The sequence below is a fragment of the Anopheles bellator genome, chromosome 2 (assembly GCF_943735745.2).
Source record: "Anopheles bellator chromosome 2, idAnoBellAS_SP24_06.2, whole genome shotgun sequence".
NCBI lineage: Eukaryota > Metazoa > Arthropoda > Insecta > Diptera > Culicidae > Anopheles > Anopheles bellator.
In genome coordinates this window covers 52,738,814-52,752,597 of record NC_071286.1, presented here as the reverse complement: position 1 = coordinate 52,752,597, position 13,784 = coordinate 52,738,814, and the positions used below count along the sequence as shown (strand labels likewise).

At 45.1% G+C, this 13,784-nt stretch overlaps 1 pseudogene; it reads right to left on the bottom strand.

Moving 5' to 3' along the window:
* Nucleotides 1–4,291: 4,291 nt before the first annotated feature.
* Nucleotides 4,292–5,273, bottom strand: LOC131207704 (tubulin beta chain-like; annotated as a pseudogene).
* Between the last annotated feature and the right edge of the window lie 8,511 nt (nt 5,274–13,784).

The following is a 13,784-nucleotide window of genomic DNA, read 5'->3' as shown; positions in this document are numbered from 1 at the left end:
TCCAAGGTTATGGTCGGTGGCGAGAGCGAATCTTAAAACTGTACCTCGGCGACGGCGAACGGCATTCCGATTCCGGGCACGTAGTTTTCCAATTTATGACAGCGAATCTGGCCGGCTACAAGTCGTTTTCCGTGAAAGCCTACGCCGTTCCCAGTGAACGTTTTGTCTTTGGCTGTGTTTTCCTTCTCTTTCGGGGCTTCGGTGTTTCGGGAGGAGTTGGAATCTGTTCGACGTATCCGAGCAGGACTGCGACTGACTAGGTGCCAAAATCCAGACCCCTCTCCGAGGGTGGTATCGTTTTGCTCACAATTTACCCACCCGTCAGGCACCCCACTATCTGTTTCGTGGGAAAATATATTTTATTTCTTTTATATTCGCGCGCTGTATTGTGTATCCGTTCCGGTCCGGATGTGGCTCAGATGTTACGGAGCACACCCAGTTTACGATCCCGGTTGTGAGACCTGTCGTTCCGCCTTTTTCCAGTGGGGTTTCTTTTTCTCCGGGCCTCATTTGGAAAATCGTGCGTAATTTGGTGTCATAAAACAGCTTACATCGAATCCAGGATCGTCGGCCGGCTGCTACGTGCTCCGTGACAGCGATGAGTGCCATTCGGGGGCCGCACGGACACGGTGCGGGATTTGATATGGGCCTGAGAAATCTATTTCCCACCGTTTGAGGCTGATTTCACCTGCCGGTGGCAATTGTCACAAGTGGCATCCGTATGAGTAACGACCTGTCGAGCGAATGTTTCCTGCGACAAACCTGCGGGCAAGGCGATAAATCAGCTAATGAGGCCATCCCTTTTCGATTCGGTGAAATTGAATGATTTGCTAAAACGGTTACCAATCGGACGAGTCTTGGGCATGTTTGTAAACGATGTTGCGTTTAGCATACCGTATGGAGGCTGCAAGATTGGCCAGAATGATAACAAACAATCGCGTATCAAATGCAGCAAATGGATAATTGTTAATACGAAACATCGAGTGAAAAGCGAAAAGAAGTTTACTTACTAAAGACTTGAATAACATGAAAATAATATGTGAATTTGAGCACCACCAAAACTAGTTTAGTTGAAGTTGGAAGCTTGAAATTTTCAGTTTTTCATACAAATTTCCTTTGTTTTACTCGGTAATAAGGCAACTTGAACAGATTTAGTTATTTATGAGTACGAATAACTTGATTTTCTACGTTTTTCCAAACCAAACCACCCGAAATTAAAGCTGAGAAACGCACGATCACAAGACACTGTTTCTGAGCTTGTAAGACGGCAGAACCCTCGAAACATTGTAAACTAACCGATGAACAACAAACATTGGTAATTAATATGAGTATTGAAGCCATGCACGATTTATATGAGTATTTATGTGAGTATGAGAATCAACTTCTGTAGATGTCACGTAGCTAAAAGATTGTCGCATGTAAGCAAGGTGAAATTTAAAAAGGAAATTGGCTTTTTACTATCGGAATACTTCTTCGTTCTGGGAAAAAGTGCACTAGACTGATGAGTCTTTAGTAAGACTCAAACACAGTTCAAATGTGCCAAAACCAAGATTGAAGGAAAATGACAAAGACAATAATGTCTGGCGATGCATTTCTGCACAAGAAACTTTGAAGTTAGTCACCCTTCAAGGTCGTGTGGACTCAAAAATTTAGAATTCATCGTACCTGAAGAAAAAACGGCTCATTGTTAAAGATTTCATCGTTCAGAAGGACAATGCTCCAATCCACAATACTAAAATAGTAATGCAGTGCTAAATACTTCTTTTCGCGTATGTGGAGCTTAGCTTGTTCTAGACATGTATGGCAAGCATTTTTCATGTATATGAATGAATGAATGAATCTTAAATATTTTGTATTTTTTGAACTAAACTATATGCCATTTTGATAGTTTTACGAATGTAACGCTCATGATACCCACTCATGATCCTTCGCTAATTTAATAAATATATAAAATGTGAAGAAAATCTCGAAACTGTTGCATAGAAAACAGTCGAGCAACAATACGGAAGAAAAAATTACATAAAATGCAACAAACGTTATTATCAGTGATTACGTTAACATCAGTTTCTTAAACATTTCATTTTATATACGAAATAATTAAAGTCTCTTAGCAAAATCTTACGAAAAGGACTGCAAAGTGGTACGAAAAACTTACAGATCGTGTGCATTTCGTGTGATCGTGTGTTGTCATTAGCTTGAATTGCAATATAAATTGGATGATCTAAAGTTTTAGCGCAAATAATATACAAGTGAAGCTAAACCAAAAGGTTGCAAACGGGAAACGAACCGTGTTTAATATTGTTCACCTAAATCAAGCATCGCAGTCAAACTAGTGAATTGGCCATTCTGGGAAACGTATTACCAAGTGAATGAAGCAACACTAAGCAAACAGTAGGGAAAAGACAGAACATGATCGTTACATTTCCGTATTTTAAGCAAAAAATTGGCGAAAAACTGCCACACGAAAGCTGGCTTGCGTTGAACGTAAGAAATATGAAGAAAGAAACAAATTGTGTTTATATTTCACATTCGTCCGGGGGTTACCGCAGCGGCCAGGAACACGTTACACGGGCCAAACCAAATCAGCTTTCGTACATGACGCAAATTTCTCACCGGGCGCCGCGCCGGGAAATGATTTATCTCGGTGTTTGCGGAATACGTACGGCACCACCACCGTTCCTATTACTTTCAACAAACCGAGAAACACGGGTTTTGTTCTGACGAGCGGGCGATTTAGTGAGTGTGCCGGGGAACACAAAAAAAAACGCAAGAAAGCATATTCAATCCTACGACTGCCACCTTGGCCCTGGCCCGCACGGCTAACCGGAACCCACTTCCGCTTCCGCACGGGGGCTTTCTGCTGGTGGGCGGAACGTGGAAAACGGTCCTCGTCCACCGAAACGCTCATACCGTTCGTGGGAACGAACTTTCGCCGTCTCCGTCGCCGAAAGGAAGCCACAAAAAAATTTATCCCCAACGCCCTTCGGGGGTGTATCGAGGATGCTGTGTATGTGTGGGGGCGTTTGAAAATATTTTGACAAAACTTAATTTACCAGATTTTCACAATATTTATTTTTATCATTTTACATGACAAATTTCGCGTTCGCAAAAGGCCGCCAGCAAAAGTGACGGCGGCGACGTGGTTGTTGGCAGAAAATGGTGCCTGTTTCTGTTTCGCCGTTTTCGTCCCCGCTCCCCGGGGCGAGCCGTGGTCGGTTGGCCCTGGCTTGCATTTCCCTTCCCCGTTGATTCGTGGTGAGCCAGCGTGGATGGTCCGCGTCATCGACCAGTCCACGGCTACCGTTTGCTATCGGGCGAAAATCTTGTCATAATCTGCTGACAACTTTCGGATGATTTTGAGGCACGAGTCGGGGCGCGATGCGAAAAGCGCGGCCAGCTTTTTCCGGGAGTTGCTAAAATGTTTGTCTTTGCGAATGATAACCCGATTCGCCGGAAGTCTCCAGTAGAAACACGGCCACCAGCGCCCCGAGGATAGTCGGGTTGAACGTTCCTGTTACATTCATCGGGTGTTCTGGTTTCTTAAAGCAGCCGCATTTACCGTGGACCGCCAAATCACAGTTGAAACGCTGTCTTGCTTTTAGGGACAGATTTGTCTCCATTTAACCATTTGTTCGCCAATTGTTGCCGTTTTTTATCCTGTATAAGTCGCATTTTTGGCCCACTTGTTTAAGGCCTAAAAATCGTCTGCAACTAGCACTGGGACATTATCATTGATGAAGACTTTTCACTATCAAATGTTAAGTCTTTCAAAAGGGACTGGAATTTCGAATAACCTGACTGGGATTGAGGATGGGATCATTTATTAAAAAAGTGTTGATCCAGATGTTAGTGATGTAGCTGAGACCTTGTAGCTGAGAGATGTGGCTGATACGATGAATACAGGATTTATTGGATAGATTCCTACAATGTCACAACATCACAATTGTTGAAGAATATATTTTCCAATAACCTTGAAGTATGTTTGAAATGGGGTTCAATTTATGAAATGGATGCCGCCGTTGATAGAGCAATCGGTACAAAGTGGTACAAAGATCCGCTCCATACATACCTGAAAAAAGTTGTATTTTCATTTGGATATAATCTTTTTCATTACAAGTATGCTCACATATGATTAATCAGAGAGGATTCTTCAATACGTATCTCCAACCGACTAAAGTTATTGTTTATCGAAAGAAGCCTAGACATATACTAATTAAACTATAATACTATTGCAAATTCACACTACATTATTGTAGTACCTGATTAACACAAGGGAAAAAAGGAAAAAGACTTAATCCTCAACTGCTTCCTCTTGTTCGTCCATTTCTCCTTCATCGTCAGCCGTCGCTTCTTGATACTGCTGACATTCGGACACGAGATCGTTCATGTTACTCTCGGCTTCGATAAATTCCATCTCGTCAGTGCAGGAACGCCTTGCGTCGAAAAATGGCCGTAAACGGTTCGACAATACGTTTGAATAATTCCTGAATCGCCGTGGAGTTACCAACGAAAGCTGACGACTTCTTCAGGCCACGTGGCGGAATGTCGCAAACCGTCGTCTTCACGTTATTCGGGATCCACCCGACAAAGGAGCTACTGTTTTCATTCTGGACGTTCATCATCTGCTCGTCAACCTCTTTCATCGACATACGACCGGGGAAAACGGCGGCCACGGTCAGATACCGACCATGGCGTATCAACATACGAAGATCAGCATTAAGCTGGCCGGGAAAGCGGAGGCACGTAGTTACACCGGACATGGTGGTCGAAACTAGATTGTTCAAATGGTGTGGTAAGTGATGGAAAGACTGAGAACGTGCTCATGATATGATCCGGATACTTCTCGCGAATTTTTGAAATTAGCAGCTTCACCATTCTCAAACCCGTTCCATCGCCCAGTGAATAAGTTAACTGGAACCCCTGTAGATAATCAGAGCCTTCAGCTTCTTTGCGTACCACATTCAACACAAGATCAACCAGTACAGCTCCTTCGGTGTAATGGCCCTCGGTCCAATGTTGCCCGCGCCGGATTGACCAAATGAAAAGTTGTCCGGGCGGAATAGCTGCCCCAATGGTCCCGAACGAACAGAGTCCATAGTGCTGGGTTCGAGATCAACTAAGATCGCAAGGGATACATACTTGCCACCGCCAGCTTCGTTGTAGTACACGTTTAAGCGCTCAATCTGTAGATAACAATCGCCAACGTAACAACCCCTAGCTCTTTTGAGATAAACTTCGCAGTGTCCTGCTTGAATGTGCACGATTTCACGCATTTCGCTTCTGTATTTACACTGGAGAAAGTAAATGTTGAGGATTGGCAACTTATTCGTATTTCGGTAAATTGTTAGTTTTGAATTAGTCAAACTTAACGGCGTGGATCTTTCCTTAGATTCTGCCTTTGCTTGAAAGTTCTAACAAAGTTTACTTGCATTGAAAAAAATACATTGATCAGTCGAGAAGAAGAAGAGGTGAATGTATGGACATTTGAATTTGAATATGAATATGGAATTTGAAAAGTGACATACGATTATTTATTGCTCACGCGACTCAAGATGTAGAAATTAAACACTATCTTTATCTTTTCGTCGTGATTTGTTTACACACTTTCAATAGACAACTTTCAAATCCGCTCGGAAAGTTTGTGGTCGATTTACAAGGTGGTAAACAATAGGGGGTAATTACACGATACACACCGACAGCAAGGGCTGAATGGTACTTGGCCTAGGCTTTTCAAAAACTCGATGAAATTAATTCAAATTTTTGTTGAAAACCTTTCGAGCGCGGAGTGGCTGTACATTTCTCCCGTTCTCCCTGATGGTTTATCTATACCTGACTCCTGGCTGGCTGACTGATCGTAGCCATGATAAGGTTAAGCCAGCGTTCGGCCATGCTCTGGTGTCTCTCCAACAGAAAAGTGACTTACCAACCGACGACTACGACGACGGTGACGACGAGAAAGACAACTAGCGACAACTAGCGACGGTTTCCCGCTTCGGGCGAGGCCGGAAAACGCCATTCGCCACGATAAAGCTGGCGGAAGGCAAATTTCCTACCCCCCGTAACTTTGTTTAAACATGTTCGTTCGGGCGCCGGCCCCGCCCGAGGCAATGTAACCGGCTACTCGACGCACCGGTTTCGGGAGCAGCTCGTGGGAATACCCGGTGGGTGGTCGGTTCTGTTTTTCCAACAGTTTTCCGGGAAGATTTCATCCCCGACTCCGGCGGGGATCCGCCGCCGACAAAAACGTCGCCCGGAGGAAGAGTTTATCAACGATAACAATCTTAATGGGATGTGTATATTTTAACATAATTTGCAACATATGTTGGGTGCTGAAAGAGAGGCCGCCCGCCGATCCTTCCGCGTGGAGGGTTGTGGAGGGTCGTCGAGAAAAAGAAAGTTACAACAGTTGAGTTCCATTTTTTCGCACAGCGCCACATGGTACGGCGCCGGTGTCGGCGAAAAGTTTGTTATTTCTGGGGACAAATTAAAGTCGATTGTTCCACTCGTCGGGGCGTCGTGGTCTCGGGATGCCGGGGCACACCAGCTGGCGCTCCAGCAGCCTTCCTGGCTGCTCCTCGGGTTGCTACGTCGTCAGGGGTCGCCCGGGAAATATGAAGTAAAAACCCGGCGAAAGATGTCGATTAAGGTAATGAACTTTTAGACTTTCGTTGATGATGTGCCGGAAGTGTCGATGATCGGTTTTTGGGTTGATTTTTGCCGGATAAAAGCTTAGCGCTTGACAGACTGTCACGATGGTTGAGGTTAGGGATGCCGCACAGACAATCGGGAGTCATTGTGGAGTGCCATTGTCGTTTCGTCAACTTTTGCTATTTTTCCTTCCCTCACTATGATGCTCCATTTACCTAGAAAGAATGTTTTTTCTTCTTCAAAGAGATTGCCTCGGAACCATCCAGTTTGTCGTACTAATTGGTCCAGGACTCGCAGCTCAAACCCACCTCAATCAAGCTGAACGGTGTAATATTTGGAATCCGGTAACCGTTACGGTAAACTGTACTATCTCGGTTGAACTATTTACACCACGGACCAGGGTCACGACAATTCCCCACGTCAAACTGCTGCGTGTGCGACCGACATCGTTCCCATAACCCATGCTTCAATATATTTTGAGCCCGTTCTGGGAGTTGGGACCCTACAGAATGTACGTGTTGCTTTTTTGTCCGAAAACAATGGTGTGGCTGTGGGCCAACCACCAGGACGACGCGGCCCACGGGGATTGCCAACGTGGATCAATGAATGTTGCCATAGAAGCCCGCCGTCAAGGCAGTTGTGCCCCTAACCCCGTGGTGCGTACTCCACACACAGAGCGACTGTTCCGAAAAATCCGTCACCGAGCGTTGGCGAAAGATAAATCAATGGATCATCACCGTCGGACCACCCGGTTCGGTTGCAGCAGTCGAGCATAAAACATACTGGAAATGTCGCTGATGTGGCCGCCCTCACGCGGGTGAGCGCCCCCATACATGGTTCCGAGAATGATGTGAAGCGTGTTAATTGAGTTTTACCAGTAGCTAGGCCCGTGGGCTGAGCCCGAGATCCGTTTGCGGGTGACCCAAAGGACACGCCGGGATCGTTTCGCAGGTGCTGGTTTTTTTAAACAAATTTTAGTATCACAGAGGGAGCGCACGAGTGAGAAAGGACACCCCTTTGGAGACCCGTTTGGTAGTCTATTATTTTCTAGTCGAACCAAACCACTCCAGTCTGGCGGTCGTCGGGAGGTCAATTTTATTCGTTCAAATGCCTCCAGCTCGCACTTCGGCGGTGGTTTAATTAGAATATTCCGCCTGATGCTTCTCGGATCTCGATGTACGAAAGGTGTAATATTGGCACCAATTTATTCATGTTATTTGATTGGCACCCCAAAATGGTTCACTTGTGTGCGTGAGGGAAAATGTCTGGTCGAAAAGGGTTTTCCTGCAAAAGGAGCATAAATTCGGAATTAACATTTACAGAATGGAAGGAAGGCGTTAAAATGAAAATAGAATTTCATATCGACAACGTTAAAATGATTCCTTTTTAAATATAGATTTCGTAATAGGGTAATTGATCACGACTCTTTTGTGGTTTGGTGTCTCTCGATGATAAAAATACAATGAGTAAATCAAAATTTAAGGCAGATTCTAAGGTACATTAGGTAAGTAATATTTATTCATCCATTTATTTAACACACTGACGAAGTGCATAGTTGACAAATAATAAACCATGGTATATATAACACAAAGGACAAAAAGCCTGACAGTGGATGCAATGGACGAACACGTTTGGAATGATCGGAAAGTGAAGTGGCGTGAGTTGGCTGACATTGTAACGATACCACAAAAAATCGAGTTGGATTTATAATGCACTTTATTATTCAGCACAATCTCCGTGACACTTGTTCACACTTGTTCCAACCAGATTGCAATTTATTAATTCCATCCCTGAAGTGAGGCGCTTCCACAGCTGATATGGCCTCATCATTTGATGTGAATTCTAAAAAAAGGTGATAATATCATCCTTGCCGACATTACGGTACGTTAGGTTGATTAAAGAATATGTAAAAACACAATTGTTAAACTAATGGCACTTGATCGGAATTCTAATTCGAAATATTTTCTTTATCCGACTGCAACTAGGTTGAACCTCTGTGCCATGTGGTCAAACTATCTTGGTCACCTACCAACGCAAGGGGAGGACTTTCTACGTGGTAGTCGGTAAACATTTTACTACACACTTGAGAAGCAGAGCGGCGTGTCCGGTTAAAGTGTTTCAAAAGCTTAGTCCATCGTGCCGGAAAAAGAGCCACCCGTGGGAATACGGATAACAAGGAGCCGTCCCGCAGCCGCCGGTCGAATCAAACAATTTGCGACTATTGCCAACGGGAATGCCGGCCCATCCGGGCTCCTCGGGAGATATCGTCCCCGACGAAATAAAACCAAATCCAGCCTAATACTTTAATCTTTCATTGGTCCCGCATGCTGTTCCCGCATCGGTCCGCGTTACCGGTTCGTCGTTGGGGAAAACGGGAACCCAGATAACAGCAGCAAGGTATCCTAATGGTAGCCCCAAAATGCAGTATCCCCGAGCCCGTGCCAATTCTGGATACTGGCAGCCTTGTCTAGGTGTTGGTCCAACTGCGGAACCGAAACCTCAACGATGGTCTGCCGCGGTCGGCTCCATTTTGTTTGGGAACCATCGTGAGGTCAGCGATGGCGATGGTGAGGCCATTCCCCTCGAAATAGTATCGAGATCCCCGAGGATATCGGATCTCCGAATTCGGGGCTCTCGGGCGAAGGTCCCCGAAGCTTTCGGCGCACACTTGTGGCGTTCTTTCACGGATGGATGAACCGTTGCAGTTACCTCACGGCTTAAGCTCGATGTCCGTGACGCGTCGTTTGGTACAGGATTTTGGGGGAAAATGGCCGACACGACACGGATGCCCTGACACACGTTGGGTATCAATTTTCTCCCTTCTCCGGGGATATGCGTGTTCGAAGCGCCTTTTGGAACATCGGAGGCATTATGCAGGCAGGCATGGCCCATGGCACACCACCAGGATCACAAGGTTTTGGGGAGAAACGTGTTACGATAAGTCTGGAAAGACTTTTCATTAAAATCTATATGAAATCTTCTTAATTGTAATGACTCGAAATGACTGTTTGGGCAGCAAAAGTTGAATTGGTTGGAAGATTATGGATGTTGCGATTGAAGAACGTTTAGGCCTTACAGCGGTACTTATCGGACTTTTAGTGTTGTCAGTATTATTTTAATAAACTGCCAACCGTTACGGTAACCTTTGCGGATGGTATTTTTGGGGCCTTAGACTCTATTGTTTGTATCTGCTTCACTCTTTCTCTCTTTTGCTCTCTCGCATATAGCTGCAACAAATCCAGCCGTTAGACGGCACGGTATTAGTGGTTGTGGCCATTTTCGGACACAAAGCATATGGCAACGAAAAAAGGACAGCATAAATGAAAGGATTTGTGTACCGATCGGTGCGGTACGTTTCGGTGCATTCGATCGCATTGACCAACGGTTTGTGTGCAACTGCATTTTTGGGCAGGAAAAAGCATAAACACCAGCCCAAGAGCCGTGCCGCCCGGATGCTGGGCCCCAAAGCCTGAGGCGGTATTATCGAACTGCAGCGCACGGAGCACGTTGGAGCCCTATTTAATGCGTTAGAGCAACCCCCATTAAGAACCCCGGTTGTTCGGCTGCAACACGGAGGAGCAAGTTCAATCTTCGTTCTCGAAGCCGGACCGTTCTTGGACCGGGTTTTTTTTTGTATCCACGGCGCCTGTTCGGGCGATGATTTATGTGAGAAAATTCTGCAGAACTCCGGTTGCCATTTGCTGGGCGGCGGCAACCCCCCGATACGTACCCGTCCACCGGATCGGATTATCTGTCGCCGTTGGTTAGCGCGCTGGAAACCGGGTGGAAAACGTGATGGAAGGAAAAGGTGGCCACAAAAAATGGGGAACCAAGGGGAACATCCGGGCCAGCAAGCAAGCAAATCCGGGCGCCGGGATTAAGATGTGATAAATTAAACGGGAATCCTAGACGGGAGCGAAGGTTGTTCCTCTGCAATCCCGTATTTTGGTGCAGCAGCTAACTATTGTAATTATATCGCTCTGATTCATGGCAAGGATTCATTTGTTGTTTTTGGCTCCGTTGTTTTTTTTTAATGGGTATCATTGCCAGCTGGCACCCCCGTTTGGCCGTTTCCGCAATTCTATCTAGTGGTTGAGCTGTTTGTTTATTTTCGTGCACACACCGAGCGCCGGATTTTCGGAGCGAAGCGAATGCTGGCCGGTAATAGATTATTTCGAAAGTTTCTAGAGCTACCATATGCCGGAGAGTCGGTGCAGTGTAACGGTGCCTAACCCCCGGCGAGATGGAGTTGCACAGTTCTGCTCCCCCCCTCCCAGTTCTGACACTACCGAAACAGTATCGCTTGATTATGCTGGCCAGGATGCAACGGAGAGTAGAAAAACGCACACGTTTCGACGAGAGAGGCGGTCCGAGGCGAAAAAGGGATAACCGAGCGACCGACACCGGGCAGGCAAGTTTTCAGCGTCAATTTTCTAAGTAATTCAATTTAAACTTTTCTCTTAAAAATATTTAAGACATAAGTTGGATGCGGCGAGCGGACGAGAATGGTTGGCCGCATTTGTCGGGCGACTTACAATCGGCGGCTGTGGCTTCGGATGGCAGGCATAAGAAGCTGCATCGAATCTCTCTGCTGGCGAGATGGTTCGAAGCGATAGGAATCCGAATGGAAACGGGAAAATGGCAGAACTTCAACTCAGCGGGAAAGGGAGAACGTCGCGGCCATTCCGTTCCGATTCGGGTTGGCGCATTTCGTCGGACAATTTCGTGTGGCCAATGCGTTTTTGCTGCAACCAACCAGGCGCGTTTTTATTGCCTGCCTTGAGTCCTCGAAGGATGCAAATGATGGCGCAGTCCTTTTGGCGGACCAAAACCGGCATCAGTTTTGGTTGGATGGTTGGTCGGTCTGAAGTCTGACATTCTTCGCCGATCTTCGGCAACGGCCATTGTGCTGGAGGCGGTGTCCACGAACATGTGCGTCGTATGTAATTATGTAGGCATCGAAGATTTGCAAGGAGATCCGACACACTTCACCTTGCTCTGTTCCTGTATTTCCGGTCCCGACAGCTTCGGAGCTTCGGAGTGAGTGAAAAGAATAGCTGCATCTCCCGATAATTAAATATTTCTGTTCGGTATACCGTTTCCGGTGGCAAGGAAGCGTCGATCAGAGGAGGACGCGAGATGCGAACTTTCCTTATGCAAATGTGAGCTCGCCCTTCACTCACGTCCCGAGAGTGGTTTTGTGGCGAAAGTGGGCAGAAAAAAGCGAAACCTAGCAGCTGGTAGCGAAAAGGAGGGTAAGTTTTCTCATAAAAATTTAACAACTCTTTCTATTAGGCCGGGAAGTGCACCGAACGTGCTGCAAGCTGGAAGTGCACTTTCTTTAAATTTAGTTTGTCTCTTTTTGTTTCCGGCATCATCAATTTGGGCCAATCTTTTTGTTATTGCAATTGTGGCTTTTTTCACCATTTCGATAGTCCAATTTGTTTGGTTTTTCACCCAAATGCCCTTGAAATTTGTTTTAAAAGTAGTCAATATTGAAGTTTGAATAAGGTCCAAGCCCAGTAGTCAATTGTTTTATTGATTGACTCTTTGGAGCATGTTCTGTTTTCATGTCCTAATTATCAGTATTTTCTGAATTTAGTAATGTGATTTGAATCTAGTTTGGGTTAGTAAAAAAAAATTAAATTATTTTTAAGCGCTATTATTGTTCTTCAAAGGCTTGTTCGGTAGTTAAAATCCCGATTTAATTTTATTAATTATTAATTCATGTGTGAGTTTTGCCACTTGATCGTACTAACAATATTTAAATAAATGTTGGCATAACATTTTTATAATTTGACAAATTGTTTTTTACCTTCAGTAATGGCACTTTAAATTGAAGCTCGATGATCGATTAAAGACGTTTTCATGTCACTAACTTCCATCAATAGTAAAAACCGTATTTTTATTTGATAAATTTTTCTTCTGAAATCTGAATCTTCACCTGAACAAATGATCAATCATTGTAATGGCTAATAATTTTCTGACATTCATATTAAAACTCGACAATTGGTGAGTCCAACTCGCAAGTGTTTTGCCAAAATTTCATTTACCGCTCATAACACTCCTGTTGCTTCTCAATCTAGGATTCCAGCGTCACTGACGATCGTAGCGAACGGAAGTTTAATGCATATTAGACTCCCAGAGTATCGCTCCTCTTCCGACTTCAATCCTTCGTCGTCACCTAGTGCCGACAAAAAACACGAAAACAAAGCTCGAACCTTCCCGAACCTTCACAAGACACATGGGTTTTTGAAAAGCATAAACACCCGGAATCGTATGGCTCGGCTCGGTGAAGTGTGTGCACCGTAAGAGGTTTAAAAATCATAGTCTAGCCGAATCCTTGGTCGGTCGGCGTGCCTCGAGTGGTGTGATTTTTGCCAGCTTCAGAGGCACTACATTTCGATGTCTGAAGGTTTCGTCTCGCCAGGGACACCCGGACGCACTCCACCGACGGCGTCCACGGAGTGGCAAACAAATATCGAGCCAAAGTTGCCGGTAATTGAGTGCAAAAATTCTTCCCAAAACAGTATGTTTATTTGTGTTTCTGCTACCCCTCGCTAGGAAGCACCGAGCGAGTTCCGGTGAGAAAGTTTTCGCATTCTGCGTTCGATTGTTGTGTGTTTTCGGTGAAGTACGTGCGGATTTGCTAAGTGCTTCCCAGAGCGTTTAGACGTCGGCTGGAAGGACTCGCCCGATGCTGGCCGAATCCGGAACAGCGTCAGTGAAATCGTTTGATGCGTTGATATTTAAAACTTGTTTAGAGTGAGTGCAGTGCTTCAGGAACGCAACGCAACCCCTGACGAAATGACTATTTCAAAATAAAACTTTTGATATTAATATTTTATACCGTTGTTTAATGGGTTGAGACTAATTTATTAAGAAGAGAACAAAACAGATGCAAAATCGTGACGAATTACGATCCATGCAAATATCTATTATTTAATATTATGAAAAGCTACATAAATTACGTAAAGACCAACGAAAAAAAAAATGATAGAGATTGTCGCAACTGAGATATCATAAATGCTCCACTTTGCTGCTATAATCAATCAACGTCGACGGTCGTCGAAGAAGTTTGTCAGCTAGCTGAGCCAGGCACTTTCGTGTCGGAACCCGCGTACCGTACCGTGAAC